Source organism: Neofelis nebulosa, chromosome 9 (assembly GCF_028018385.1).
Source record: "Neofelis nebulosa isolate mNeoNeb1 chromosome 9, mNeoNeb1.pri, whole genome shotgun sequence".
NCBI lineage: Eukaryota > Metazoa > Chordata > Mammalia > Carnivora > Felidae > Neofelis > Neofelis nebulosa.
This window is the reverse complement of record NC_080790.1, coordinates 125,633,436-125,646,117: the sequence shown is the minus strand read 5'-3', so window position 1 is coordinate 125,646,117 and position 12,682 is coordinate 125,633,436. Positions and strand designations below refer to the sequence as shown.

General features: G+C 45.9%; 1 protein-coding gene across 5 annotated transcripts in view; it reads right to left on the bottom strand.

Annotated features, from left to right (window-relative positions):
- PKIG (cAMP-dependent protein kinase inhibitor gamma) overlaps positions 1-12,682 on the bottom strand; it is a 99,774-nt gene that overhangs the window by 25,620 nt on the left and 61,472 nt on the right. Inside the window, exon 1 of one of the 5 annotated variants that reach the window (XM_058685731.1) lies at positions 7,710-7,889. The exons of 3 other annotated variants lie outside the window; for them this stretch is intronic. The gene's annotated coding sequence lies outside the window, so the exon portion shown is untranslated. Of the gene's footprint in view, positions 1-4,181; positions 4,308-7,709; positions 7,890-12,682 lie in introns of those variants that run through there. One more of the 5 variants, XM_058685733.1, reaches the window with a different exon arrangement.

Sequence of the window (12,682 nt, the reverse complement as noted above, 5' to 3'; positions counted from 1 at the left end):
AAAAATGTTTATTTATTTTGAGAGAGAGAAAGAAAGCACGAGTGGGGAGAGGGGCAGAGAGAGAGGAAGAGAGAATCCCAAGCAGGTTCCGTGCTGTCAGTGCAGAGCCCATTGTGGGACTTGATTCCATGAACCGGAGATCATGACCTATGCTGAAACCAAGAGTTGGATGCTTAACCGATTGAGCCACCCAGGCGCCCCACCCTGAAGCTATTTAAAAGGGTGAATTAGATTTATACCTACCCAGGATGTATTATTTAGTGGGAAAAAGAAAGTGCAGAATAAACATATGATCCCATTTCTGACAAAACAAATAACCACACACCTACACAAACACTGCATCCACTTCAATAGGAGCTTGGAGAAAGGTATGGAAGTATATATACCAAACTGATTTCAGAAGGAAGGAAATGGGAAGAAGGGGGAAAGGAGACATTATAACTTTTTCTTTATAACATCTTCAAATTGTTTAGTTACAATGAACATATGCATTACTACTTTAGGGAAAATTAATGAAAATAAAAACAAAAAGAAGCATATGAGAGCAGAGAAAAACTCCGATAAGCTATGTTACACATTACCTGTTTATCTTTACATGGGATAGTTAACTGTATTTACTTTCTTTTTTGGTCAAAAACAGAACATTTTAATGGCTGGAAGACAAATTTTTTTTAAAAAGCTTCATGGAGGTAAAAAAGGGTACTTCATTTCCTAAACATTTATGCTTTTTATTCAAGAAGGGGAAAAATATGGGTGCCTGGGTGGCTCAGTTGGTTAAGCATCCGACTCTTGGTGTCAGCTCAGGTCATGATCTCACAGTTTGTGGGTTAGAGTCCCACATCAGGCTCTGTGCTGATGGTGCAGAGCCTGATTGGGATTCTCTGTCTCCCTCTCTCTCTGCCCCTCCCCCATGCATTCTCTCTCTCTCTCTCTCTCTCTCTCTCTCTCTCTCTCTCTCTCCCTTTCTCTCAAAATAAATAAATAAACTTTAAAAAAAATAGGAAGGGGAAAAAATATTACTTAGAAAAAAAGGAATTTCCCCCTTTTAAAATCCGAAAGAAAGCCTAAAGCTTTGGCTTGAAATTGCCCGGGGGCACCTGGGTGACTCAGTCGGTTGAGTGTCCAACTTCAGCTCAGGTCATGATCTTCTCACAGTTCATGAGTTCAAGCCCCACATCCGGCTCTGCACTGACAAAGTGGAGCTTGCTTTGATCCTCTGTCTCCCTCCCTCTCTGCCCCTCCCCTGCTTGCACTCTCTCTCTCTCTCTCTCCCTCAAAAATAAACATTTTTAAAAAAAAGAAAGAAAGAAAGAAACTGCCCAGGTCAGGTGGTGTGTGGGCTGGTTCTGTGCTGCTGACTATTCCATGGCTCAGTGCCCTTGACTGCTGTCCTCCCCCTGAGCCAATTAAATCCACTCCTGGGAGTGTACTGGCTGCTGGGAACCAAAGCCCTGCAAATGCTGCATCTCTGCTCACAGGCTCTCCTGGGCTTCAAGCAGATGCTTTGGCTTCTGTATCAAATGGGTTCTGGAATCCAGAGAAACAAAATGGCTTATTCTGCAAACCATTCTGATGGAAGGAGAAAGGAGAGGAAATGGTTTATCCCAGTGAATGAAATAAAAGGGAACGCTCCTGAAGGACAGCTACTATACTGGATCTGCTATTTCAGAGTTAGGTGCAAGGTACACTCTGGCCTTCCCCAGTGAAATGCTTTGCTTTTAACTTGTGTTCTTTTATTTCATTGAAATAATAATTTAATAATAAATAATAATAAAAAAATAAAATTAATTTATTTATTTTGAGAGGAAGAGAAAGCATGAGCAGGGGGAGTGGGCAGAGAGAGAGAGAGAGAGAGAGAGAATATCCCAAGCAGGCTCCACACTGTCAGTATAGAGCCCATCGTGGGGCTCGATCCCACAAACTGTGATACCATAACCTGAGCTGAAACCAAGAGTCAGACGCTTAACCAACTGAGCCACCCAGGTGTCCCAAGCCAAGTTAAGAATCTTTGTAAGTCACATGGAAGGTTGGTAACAAAGCTGCAATACGAACTCAGGTCTCCAAACCCCGAGTCCAGTAGGACTCCAGTAGGGAGCTCAGGTATGAAATCACAGGGAGAAAGGCAGGCAAGCCAATAAATAAAGGAAGGCTCTTGGGAATAACAGCTCTCCTTGCCTTTTAGGAAAAGAATTATAGTCCAGGAGTAATATTCTATGCCATCTCAGAGAGAAACTTTCTCATATACTGGAATACAGCTGCTGACTATGAGAAGGAAATCCCATGCTCCTGTGTCTGCCTACCCACATCCTACACAACCTTCAATGCTGCTAGGCCTCTAAAAGCCCAGGGCACAGGAGATGTATCTCTTTCATCTCTATGCCCTCAGGGCCCAGCCCTGAGTCTGGCACAGACTAAAAGCCTCTAAGTTTCTACTTCTAGTGGTTTCAAATCCATCTACTACCTCTTCTATCTCCCCACCCTTACCTTCTGGTCCTACCCAACGCCAATCCTCTTTCTCCACGACTACTGCGACTGCCCCTCAAGCCATTCTCCACACAGCAAACACCACCCACAAAAGCTTACATCATCAGGCCCCTGCCTAACTCTCTGAACCCTAACCTCTGCCCCCTTCTCAGTTCTCTTCCCCTCTATGCTTCAGCCACACTGGCTTCCCTTCAGTCTCTCCAACATCCCACATGCTCTCCTGCCTCGGGCCCTTGCACACATGTACCTTTCCCTATCTGGATTCTTTCCCACAACACCCTTCCTCCCCACCTCCTGCCTTAGCTCTTGGCCTAACGGACACCTCATCTCAGCACTGGCTCTTCAAGCAAGCCTGCCCTGACTGCACCCCTGTTTATTCATTTCATAACACCACTACACGTCCTTCTAAGTTTCATGTGAAGAAGGACCATGCCTGTTCCATGAAACACTGTCCACCTATCACCTTGCCCAGTGCCTGGAAAATAATTAGGTGCTCAATAAATACTAACTAGCTGAACACAGGAAAAGAGTATTGAAGTGAACTGAAGGCTCGACTCAAATGCCACTGCCCCTCCTCTTTCTCAGGCTTTCCATGGCACTGTCCCTCTCTGGGGGTGCACAATGACACGTGTTAGAGTTATTGGAGTCTTTTTTTTCCTATCAGACTGCAAGCTGCTTAGAGGTCTCATTTACCTTGGCATTCCCCATAGCGCCTTGCGTAACGCCTGACACACAGAGGGTTCTGAACAGGGGACGAATTCTTGCACACACATGGGAAAGTACAAGGGAAGGCTGCAGTCTCCAACCACAGACAATGGTTTCTCCTACCCAGGGGAACGCAGCACATGGCATGAACACCTTTGAGATACGCAGAGACTTTGCCCAGAAAATGACAAGTGAAACCTGAAAAGCAGTGGTAGTGTGTGGGTGAGTGGATGGGGGGTGAGGACAGGACAAGCGTGTACTGTTAAAGGGGAGTTTCTTACACTGGCAGAAACTTTCTGGTGCCAAACTGGAATGTGGATAAGAGACCTAACAAAGCTCATACCCTTTGACCTGGCCAAGCCTTATTAAAAAATCAAAGATGTGAAACCACTGGGTGAGGATTTAAGTGTTTTTCTGTACTGTCTAGCTTTCCTTCCATGAACATGTTCTAATTTCATAGTCTGAAAAAGGAAATGCTCTACAATAAATGTTATAAAAACAAACCAGCAAGATCCAGTGGTGATCTTAGACTGCAAAATCACCTGTCCTTATGTCTCCTTAAACTTGGGATTACAGATTTAGGATCCTCCAAGGCAGGGGCCCCTGCAGTTTGTGAGGAAGAGTTCCTGTCTTTCATCTGAAGCCTTGGACAGGAAGGTTCCAGGAGTGAAAGCTTCAGCAGCACGCAGCTCTCATTTCTCCCTAAAGCTGGCAAAGCTCTGGGGGGTAATCAACCAGCTGGAGATCGGGACCCCTATCTGCCAGATGCTGGTCCACTCCAACTGTATCTGTCTGTCTTCTGTGATGCTCTGAGAACTTCACAAGCCACAGGCTATCTCTCCTCTGGGCCCTGTTCCTCCACCCTCATGCTTGGTCCTAGGTCTGCCCTCAGTGTAATTTACTGAATGGCAGAGACCACACCTATAAAGTACTAAGCATAATGACTGACCTAAGTCCCTGGGACATAATAAGAACGCATCAGCTAACAATACCTTCATTTCTTTAGTGACCTGAAGGTCCATTATTCATTTTGGAAAAGCCAAGTTGAAGAGTAGTAATTTCTTGGAAGATTAAAGAGACGTCTTCTAAATAAAGTTAGGAAACGCTGGCTTCCTCTAATAAGACAGATGCATTTTAATCTGCTATTTAGAATCACTCAGCATCAGAGCTAATGGCAGCTTCCAAAGGAACCACTCTTTGAAGAAGCAGTGCACAAAGTTTTCATAAAGCATTTCTGAAAGATTTCCAGGAGGTAGTGAGCTCAGCCTTGGGTCATGATTAATGACTTGTTTCCAAGAACTTTAGATTTTCCACGTCTGTCTCCACTTAGGAATCACTTTTGGCCCCTTGTGAAAACACTCAGCAGAGTTAATTGGGTGAACTCAGCTTCTTGTCACACTCAGAAAGTAACACCTGCCACCAGCTTCTTTCTTAAGTGGCTGGGCCAGCATCCTCTGGTCCCAGGAGAACAGCACCTGACTGGGTGATAGGAAACAGTGCTAAGGCTTTGTTAAAAGAGCCAGGATGGGCTTCAACACTGATAAGTTCAGAGACGACCTCACATCCCTCATACAAATGCCATCCGATGACTCAGGGGGCCAGGGCCTGTGTACCTTGGCTAACATTCTGTTTCTGGAAACCATAAAGTAGCTAATCCCAGGCATATTTGTGCCAACTAAATAGGCTATGAGCTTTGTCCTGTTTCATCCCCATGGTACCGCTGGAGGTAGGTATCACTGTGATCCCCCCCCACTTCACAGAAGAGAAGCAGGCTCTATGAGGTAATCTAAGATGTCTCCACTAGGAGGTGGGGAGTACTTGCTCCCCTCCCCAACTTCTCACTGAACCCTAGATAGTCTGAAGTGACAAGGACTGCAGATACCAACCAGCCCAGAGGTCGAAAATACAAATGCCCACAGGGGACAAGGGGCAGGCAGGAGACTAGAGATGGTGACAGGCAAGCAAATAACACAGATGGTAAGCAACTGGGGAGCACACCTGCTAAAGGCATTAAAATTCAAACAAAAATAAAAACCTAAACCAGGTACTTTTCTTCCAGAAATATCACCTCCTCACCACCATCTTAGGAGGAAGGACCAGTTTTTAAATCAGCCAAAGTCTGGAGATCTTGGGGAGCTGGGTAGAGGCAGAGGCCCACTGCCATGGTGGTTCCATGGCAGCAACGGTGCACTTCCAAGGGTTGAGCTGCTGGAGGAGACTGAAACTCTCAGATACTCCAAGGGGCTTTGAGAACTCTCCTGGTAACTATGGTCTTAATTCAAGCGACTGTTTGTTTGTTTTAGAGAGAGAGAGCATGTGAGTAGGGGAGAGAGGCAGAGGGACAGAGAATCTTAAGCAGGCTCCATCCATGCTCAGCGCGACCCCCATGCAGGGCTTGATCACAAGACCCTGGAATCACGATCTGAGCTGAAATCAAGAGTCAGATGCCCAACAGACTGAGCCACGCAGGCGCCCCTCAAGCAGTTTTTAAATACTGCATCTTCTTGAGGGTTAGAGTCTCTAATAGGCTTAAAGATAAAAATCCCTTAAATTGACAATACCTGGAACCCTAGAAACTCAAAATTCAAGATTTGACATCTTCTGCTTTTCTTTGCGCTTTGGCTCTGGCCATCCTTTCCCGCAGCAGGAGAGGCCGTGTCTCGGTAAGATGAAGGTAGAAGGGCAGCAGAGAGATTTTTCCTTCCTTTTCTCCCTCTCTTGTGCCAAGCCAGGGACTAGGATGGTGGTCTCTACATTAAAATCGAGTATGCTGTGTCTCCTCTGGAACTGTGTGCCAGGCTTTCTACCTGGTAATGGGGTTATGGTAACGTCCGAGACAGACTCACGAGAGAGGGCACATGGTTCAGAGGAGACACGGTGAATGGAAGCTATGCCAGTAATTGGGAGCACAGTTCAGGTGAACACGAGGAAGGAGTTCAGGATAATATGGAACATACAATGGAGATCGGGGAGTAATGACACTGACCCCCTCGGGTTTTGCAAAAGGGTGAGCATAACATGGGGTTGAGCACTTACGAGACGCTCGTGAGTGTTAATTCTTGTTTCTCCTCCCTCCCTATTGTGTGTGTGCCACTGAGACTTTCTTCATTGCACCTTACAAAACTATAAAAACTCAGAAGTAACTGTTTACTGTGTTATGTCCTCTTTTAATTGTCCTCACAGGTGCCTGTTTTTAGCCACTCTGGGATACTGAAAACCATGGGCACTTTGCTCCTCAAGCCCTAAGGATTCTCCTCAAAAGCAAGAAAGATATGGATGGCTCACGTCAAGCTGAATTCTGAAATATAGCGACCATCTAGTTTTGTCCCTTTATTTAGGAACAAAAGAGGAAACTGGGGCCCAGAAAGTGTAGAACGCTTGCTCAGGGCCACAAAGTTTCACTGGGTGGCCCTTTGTTTCTTAAAGCCAAAGTCTTTCCCCTTCAACTTTCCCAACTGCTTCTACCTGCTGGCAGGGGAGGTGGGTTGCTCGCAGCGGCTGCAAGCCACGTACCTCAAACTAGCGCAGAAGCCTCAGCTCCGGCGCCCGCTGGTGAGCCTCCTCCCTTCCCCTCTGTACAGAGTGGCTCACCCGTTTTTTGTTTTTGTTTTTTAATGTTTATTTTTTTGAGAGAGAGAGAGAGAGAGAGAGAGAGAGAGCAAGAGGGGGAGGGGCAGAGAGGGAGACACAGAATCAGGAGCAGGCTCCAGGCTCTGAGCTGTCAGCATAGAACCCGATGAGGGGCTCGAACTTGTGAACCGCGAGCTCATGACCTGACCTGAAGTCAGACGCTTAATTGACTGAGCCACCTCGGCGCCCCTCGCCCGGTTTAAAATCCTAAAAACAAACCCCAACAAATAAAACGCCCAAGTGCTTACTTACACTTGTTCTGTTTATTTTCTAGTCATCAACAGCAAATTTTAAAAAGGAAGCAATAAAAATACCACGAAGCTAAAGTTTTCCGACGCTTCTTTCCATCCTGGAGTCTATGAAGCTACTGCGGCATTAGGTGTATGTGATACGCTAACTTCATGAAACCTAATCATCTAGCTTACATTTAGGATACCAATCTTATATTTGTGAGGAAAGGACTACGGGGAATTTTCACTTGCAGGGACATTTCTCTCTGGAGTGTGTAAAACTGGTTGTACCACCTTCTTAATCAGAGAAAAAAAACGAAAGGTTTTTACAAACACCGATGCCTAAGGGAACACTTATTTCTTTACCTATCTTTAGGGCAAGCAGCTGCTTTTAAAGCTGTAGCCAATCTGTCAGCCTTCCTGGGGTAAAAAAGTCAAACAGCGTTTGAATGGAGCCCATCTGTGAAGCTTGAGTTCGGACTCTAGCCTCAGGCAGTTTCAGACAAAGTCATAATTTTCAGAGCCATAATATATCATAATATAAAAATAGACACTTTGTGGCCAACAGGCTATAAAGCCAGCGGAGCTCTCCAGAGGGCTCTGCCTCCAAGCTCTGCTTTCCCTTGGGGTGGGAGCGGCAGAGAATAAAGTTCTACTCACAAGAACGAAGAGTTTCTCCAAAGTCCAGGGCTCTTCAGTCACAAGTGAGGGGAGGATTTAAGAAACCAGGATTCAAAATGCTTCCCTTCTGAGGGTTAGCAAGATTAGCAGACCAGGCCGGCAGAGCAGTCTGGATTCTTTCTTGCTCTCTCTCTCTCTCTCCCTCCCTCTTTCAGAGTCTCTAAATGAAATGCACTTCGAGGGTTTTAGTGGGTGTTTCCCACGTCTCTGGCCAAGTAAGTCCCCATTTGTTGTAACCCAATGCTCAGCCTGATGATGTCAACCACTCAGCTGCCTTGCTTGGTTTCCACCTCTCCGTCCACGGGGGAGATCCATTTCCTCTGGACAATGAGCCGGGGGGGGGGGGGGGGGGGGGGGGGGGGGGGGGGGGAGCGGGGGCTGTAACTGCATCCCAGGCCGTCACACTTGCCTAACATCCTTCCTTCAATTTTAAACAGTGCAGCCTTAGTGACAAAAGGCTTCCTATCCAGTCACTGGGCCAGGGCTCCTGGCCTAAGTCCCTTTGCCTCATAGTCACTGATGACGGAAGGTGATCTGGTTTGCTCTGCTGTGTTTTAATTCACTTTGGTGTGTAATATGCTTCCTAGGGTGGAGATCCCCACTCGACCCCACCCCCATTTCCTCCTGCTCAATTTTCTCAGTTGTTTAATTTCTCCTCCCAAGTTTTCTGGGTGCATGCTGGGCACAGTGCATGTTTGTCCCTCACTTAGGGAAGACGACATGTGCCCAAGTGTGAGGTTCGGAAGGCGCACTGGTCTGCTGCCTGGAGAACTGGCTTCTGGTCTCAATCACACTCCTAACTGAATGGCCTCAAGTCACCTCTCTTCCTGCACCTCAGTTTCCCCATCAATGAAGATGGCTTTGGGGCCTCCCACTTTTGAAGGTCAGTGACTGAGGAGCTTATCAACAATTGCAACATAAAGAATTTTACTGCAAGCTGGCTGACGACATGCTTAAGGGAGGGGAGAAGCCTTGACAGGTCAGAGGCTGATGCCCGAGATGCCAGGCTCAGCCTGGCTCCTTTAGCCTCCTTTGTGGTGCAGCTGAACTGTTTCTCTGGGAGGAAACACCAAAGAATTCACTGAACAAGGCCTGGGGGACATGGGAAGAGGCAGCATAAACTACTGGATAAGATAAAGAAGTATGAGAACTGTCCTTGGGGATTAACGTGGAACAGCAGGGGTTAGGAGAGAGAGTAGCAATCACTTGCATTTGCAGAGCTCTTGAAGGGGAAGACACACGAAAGCCCTGTACTTCCGGGTACAAAGGGAAGCAGCGTGACATGTATATTGCTTATGGGCATCAGTGTGGGAGCCAGAGATGTGGATCTGAGTCCTGTGTGATTTAACTGCTCTGAACTTTTTTTTTTTAACTATAAAATGGGACACTAGGGCCTGCCTGTTAGGGCAGTGAGAAAGAACACGTGCAAGGGAAATGAAAGCATCTGCACATACTATGAGCTGATAGACCGCAGCTTTGTTGTTGTACGTAATCTCGCCTGATTCTCATTTTAGGAGAATTAGTACCCGGGGGCTAAATTCTTAGTCTGCTTTTCCTGGGTAGGAAAAATGAAACAAAGAGAAGTGACATGCTCACGGTCATACAGCTCAAGATTAAAGGGTGAGATTGGGAAACTGAGTCTTTTAACTCCTACTTAGGCCAGCATACATGCCATACACATGCCAAGGCTACTTCTCAGAATGGTAACTTCTCTGAACATGGCCCTTATTTCTAAATGGGATCATCTCTACTTAGAAAAATGAGCTAACTTATTAAAACAAATAGGGAAGGGGTGGGAGGGAGGATTTTCAGCCAGGCCAGGGGAGGGGGAGGTAGTCCATCTACTGCCTAACGGAAACACGACAGGCCATTCATTAGGTAAGAGGCGGTACTACTTACTTGCTTTGCTACCAAAATACCTCGCGACCTGAAGGAGTCTGGGCTTCCGCCACCCTTCCCCACAAAAGGCAGATCTGATCTGTCTTAAATTTACTTGGATGGGAAGATGGGATTGGAGCTTTTTTAGGAAAGAAGCTATTTATAGGTGGGGGTAAGGCTGTGGGAGTTTGTGACTTAACAAAAATTTTAATTAGTTTTCAGAAATCTTTGATGCTGTAATCAGGAAGGACTAAGCAAACAGACTATATGTCAGGAGGGAGTGTGCCAATCTAAGGCCTTCCCAAAGCTGGTGTGGGGCTACAGTAGAAGGAAAAGCACTCCAGCCTCTTAACTCATGGAGAACAGTAGTTACCATCTCAGAGAGATCTGGGTTTTTCCTTCCTGTCCTTGGATGGTCCAGCAATGTATAACCTTGGGAAAGTCAACTTCTGTGTAAAGTGAGAATAATAACACTTACCCTACAAGGTTATTGTGTGGATTAAGTGCCTGGCACATACCACATGTTCAAAAATACTTGGAAAAAAAACTTGCAAAAATAAGCTGCGACATCCTAAAGTAAAGGCATTATTTTCTAATTCTGATTCAGTGTCACCATCCTCTATTCTGAAGATGATGTAACAGTGAATGAATAAAGTCAAGGATGTTGGGAAGCCAGAGGACCCATTATTTCTCTAGAATTCTCTAGAATTCATTCTCAGGATGAATAAGGAACAAAAGCCCACCTAGAGCTGTGTTCTCAGCAGGAACACTCAGCTTAGAGGGACTGGAGGTGGAGACTGGGGCTATTGTCTGGCCAGGCCTTTATTCCAGAAGCCCAAGGGGGCATCAGAAAATGAGCTGGGCCCTGGACAGATCAGTTTACTGAAATCACTCCCAATTCTTTGAATCATGTTTTGTTATTTGAACAAGAATAATAGTAAGGAGCGTGTTCATAAAAACAAAGATATTGTTTTCTTCGACCACATATATTTTACTTTTTTAAATTATTTTTTTAAATTTATTTTTGAGAGAGAGAGCACAAGTGGGGGAGGGCGGAGAGAGAGGGAGACACAGAATCTGAAGCAGGCTCCAGGCTCTGAGCTGTCAGCACAGAGCCCAACGTGGGGCTTGAACTCTCACGAACCATGAGATCATGACCTGAGCCGAAGTTGGACGCTTAACCGACTAAGCCACCCAGGCGCCCCATGGACCACATACATTTTATAACACTTGCCTGGCAGACTGAATACTTGTACATCTGTGACAGAATCCACGGAGAGAAAACAGGACAACACCAGCACGCTCATTCTGTCTTCTGACAACGGCGGATTTACCGTGTGGACTGGGGCCACGCTCTGTGCCTAGCGCTCTACAGACACCACCTTATGTCACCCTGACAATTATCAGGGGCAGGAGGTATTTGGTATCCTCTCATCTCACAGCTGCGGAGACTGATGCTGCAGAGGCTGACCAACCTGTGCCAGGTTCACTGGAATACGGGCAGGAGCCTGGGCTCCTCGCCAGGGCTGCCTGGGGCCAGGCCTGTATTCTGAAGTCCCTCACTCTACTGACTCTGATGGGGTTTCCCTGCAGGAAAGCTCCCAACTCTACTCGGCCTGCAGTATTGGCTCCACCTGAGGACACGCTGGCTGCTTCTGAGCACAGAGCTGGTCTGAAGGGCTCAGGCAGCCCCTTTGCACAAAGCTGCCCTTAATTCCCACCCTTCCCCCCCCCCCCCCCCCCCAGTCTGGAAGGGGTTGCTCCCTGTGAATTTCCTTAGTACTTTATCTGTTTTCTCTTACAAAACTTATGCTTTTCTCCTCTCTGGGACATATTTATTCCTGGGCAGATCTTATGTTGCTAGAATCTGAGTTCCTTATGGAAAAGATCTGTGTTTAATTTATGAGCATTTTGTACATATGATGAGATACTTGTTAAAATAAGAAAATCTATAAATCATAAAAACTTACAATGGATGTTTACCATACACCAGATAATATTCCAATTGCTCTATATAAATTATCTCATTTAATCCCTGTGAGGTCCTATCAAGTAGGTATATTATTTCCATTTGACACATGAGGAAATTCTAGACACAGATCAATAGGTAATTTGTTGAACTGGTAACTGACTGGCATCTGTTGAAAGGAGCATATGATGAATAAGTTCTGGCCACGGCTACTGACCTAGTCCAAACAGCTGCTGCAAAATGCAATTAGCTTTCACCCTATCAAAGGCAGGTTTCACGGGCACCTGAGTGGCCGAGTAGGTTAAGCGTCTGACTTTGGCTGAGGTCATGATCTCATGGTTTGTGGGTTCGAGCCCCACATTGGGCTATGTGCTGACAGCTTGCTCAGAGCCTGCAGCATGCTTTGGATTCCGTGTCACCTTCTCTCTCTGCCCCTCCCTCACTCACACTCTGTCTCTCTCTGCCTCTCAAAAATAAATAAATGTAAAAAAAAAATTTTTTTTGAAAGGCAGGTTTCAGTTGTCACACCATTTCAAACTCTCTTATTCACTATGGCACACAGCTAGAAGGTCCCCATTTTCTCTAGACATTATTAAGAAGCATATTGACTGAGACAATTATAAAAAAATAGATTTGTTTTCTTTCCAATTATAATTGTTTACTGTAAAAAAGAGGAAATATAGAAGAGCAGGAAAAAAGGGAGGAAAATCATCCATCTTCCTACCACACAGAAATAACCAGTTAACCTCCTGGCATATGGACCCAAAAAGAACCATACCTACACTCAAATAATGTTTTAAAATCAGACACTTAAGGGCACCTGGGTGGCTAAGTCAATTAAGTGTCCGACTCTTGATTTCGGCTCAGTGCATGATCTCGAGGTTTGTGAGTTCAAGCCCCATGTTGGGCTCTGGGTGCTGATAGAGCAGAGCCTGCTTGGGATTCTCTCTCTCTGCCCTTCCCCTGTGCACACTCATGCTAGCTCTCTCTCTCTCTCTCTCTCTCTCTCTCTCTCTCTCTCTCTCTCTCAAAATAAATAAGTAAACTTAAAAATAAAAAATAAAATCAAACACTTAAGTCATTTGAGGGCAGAGAGAAGTCAGTC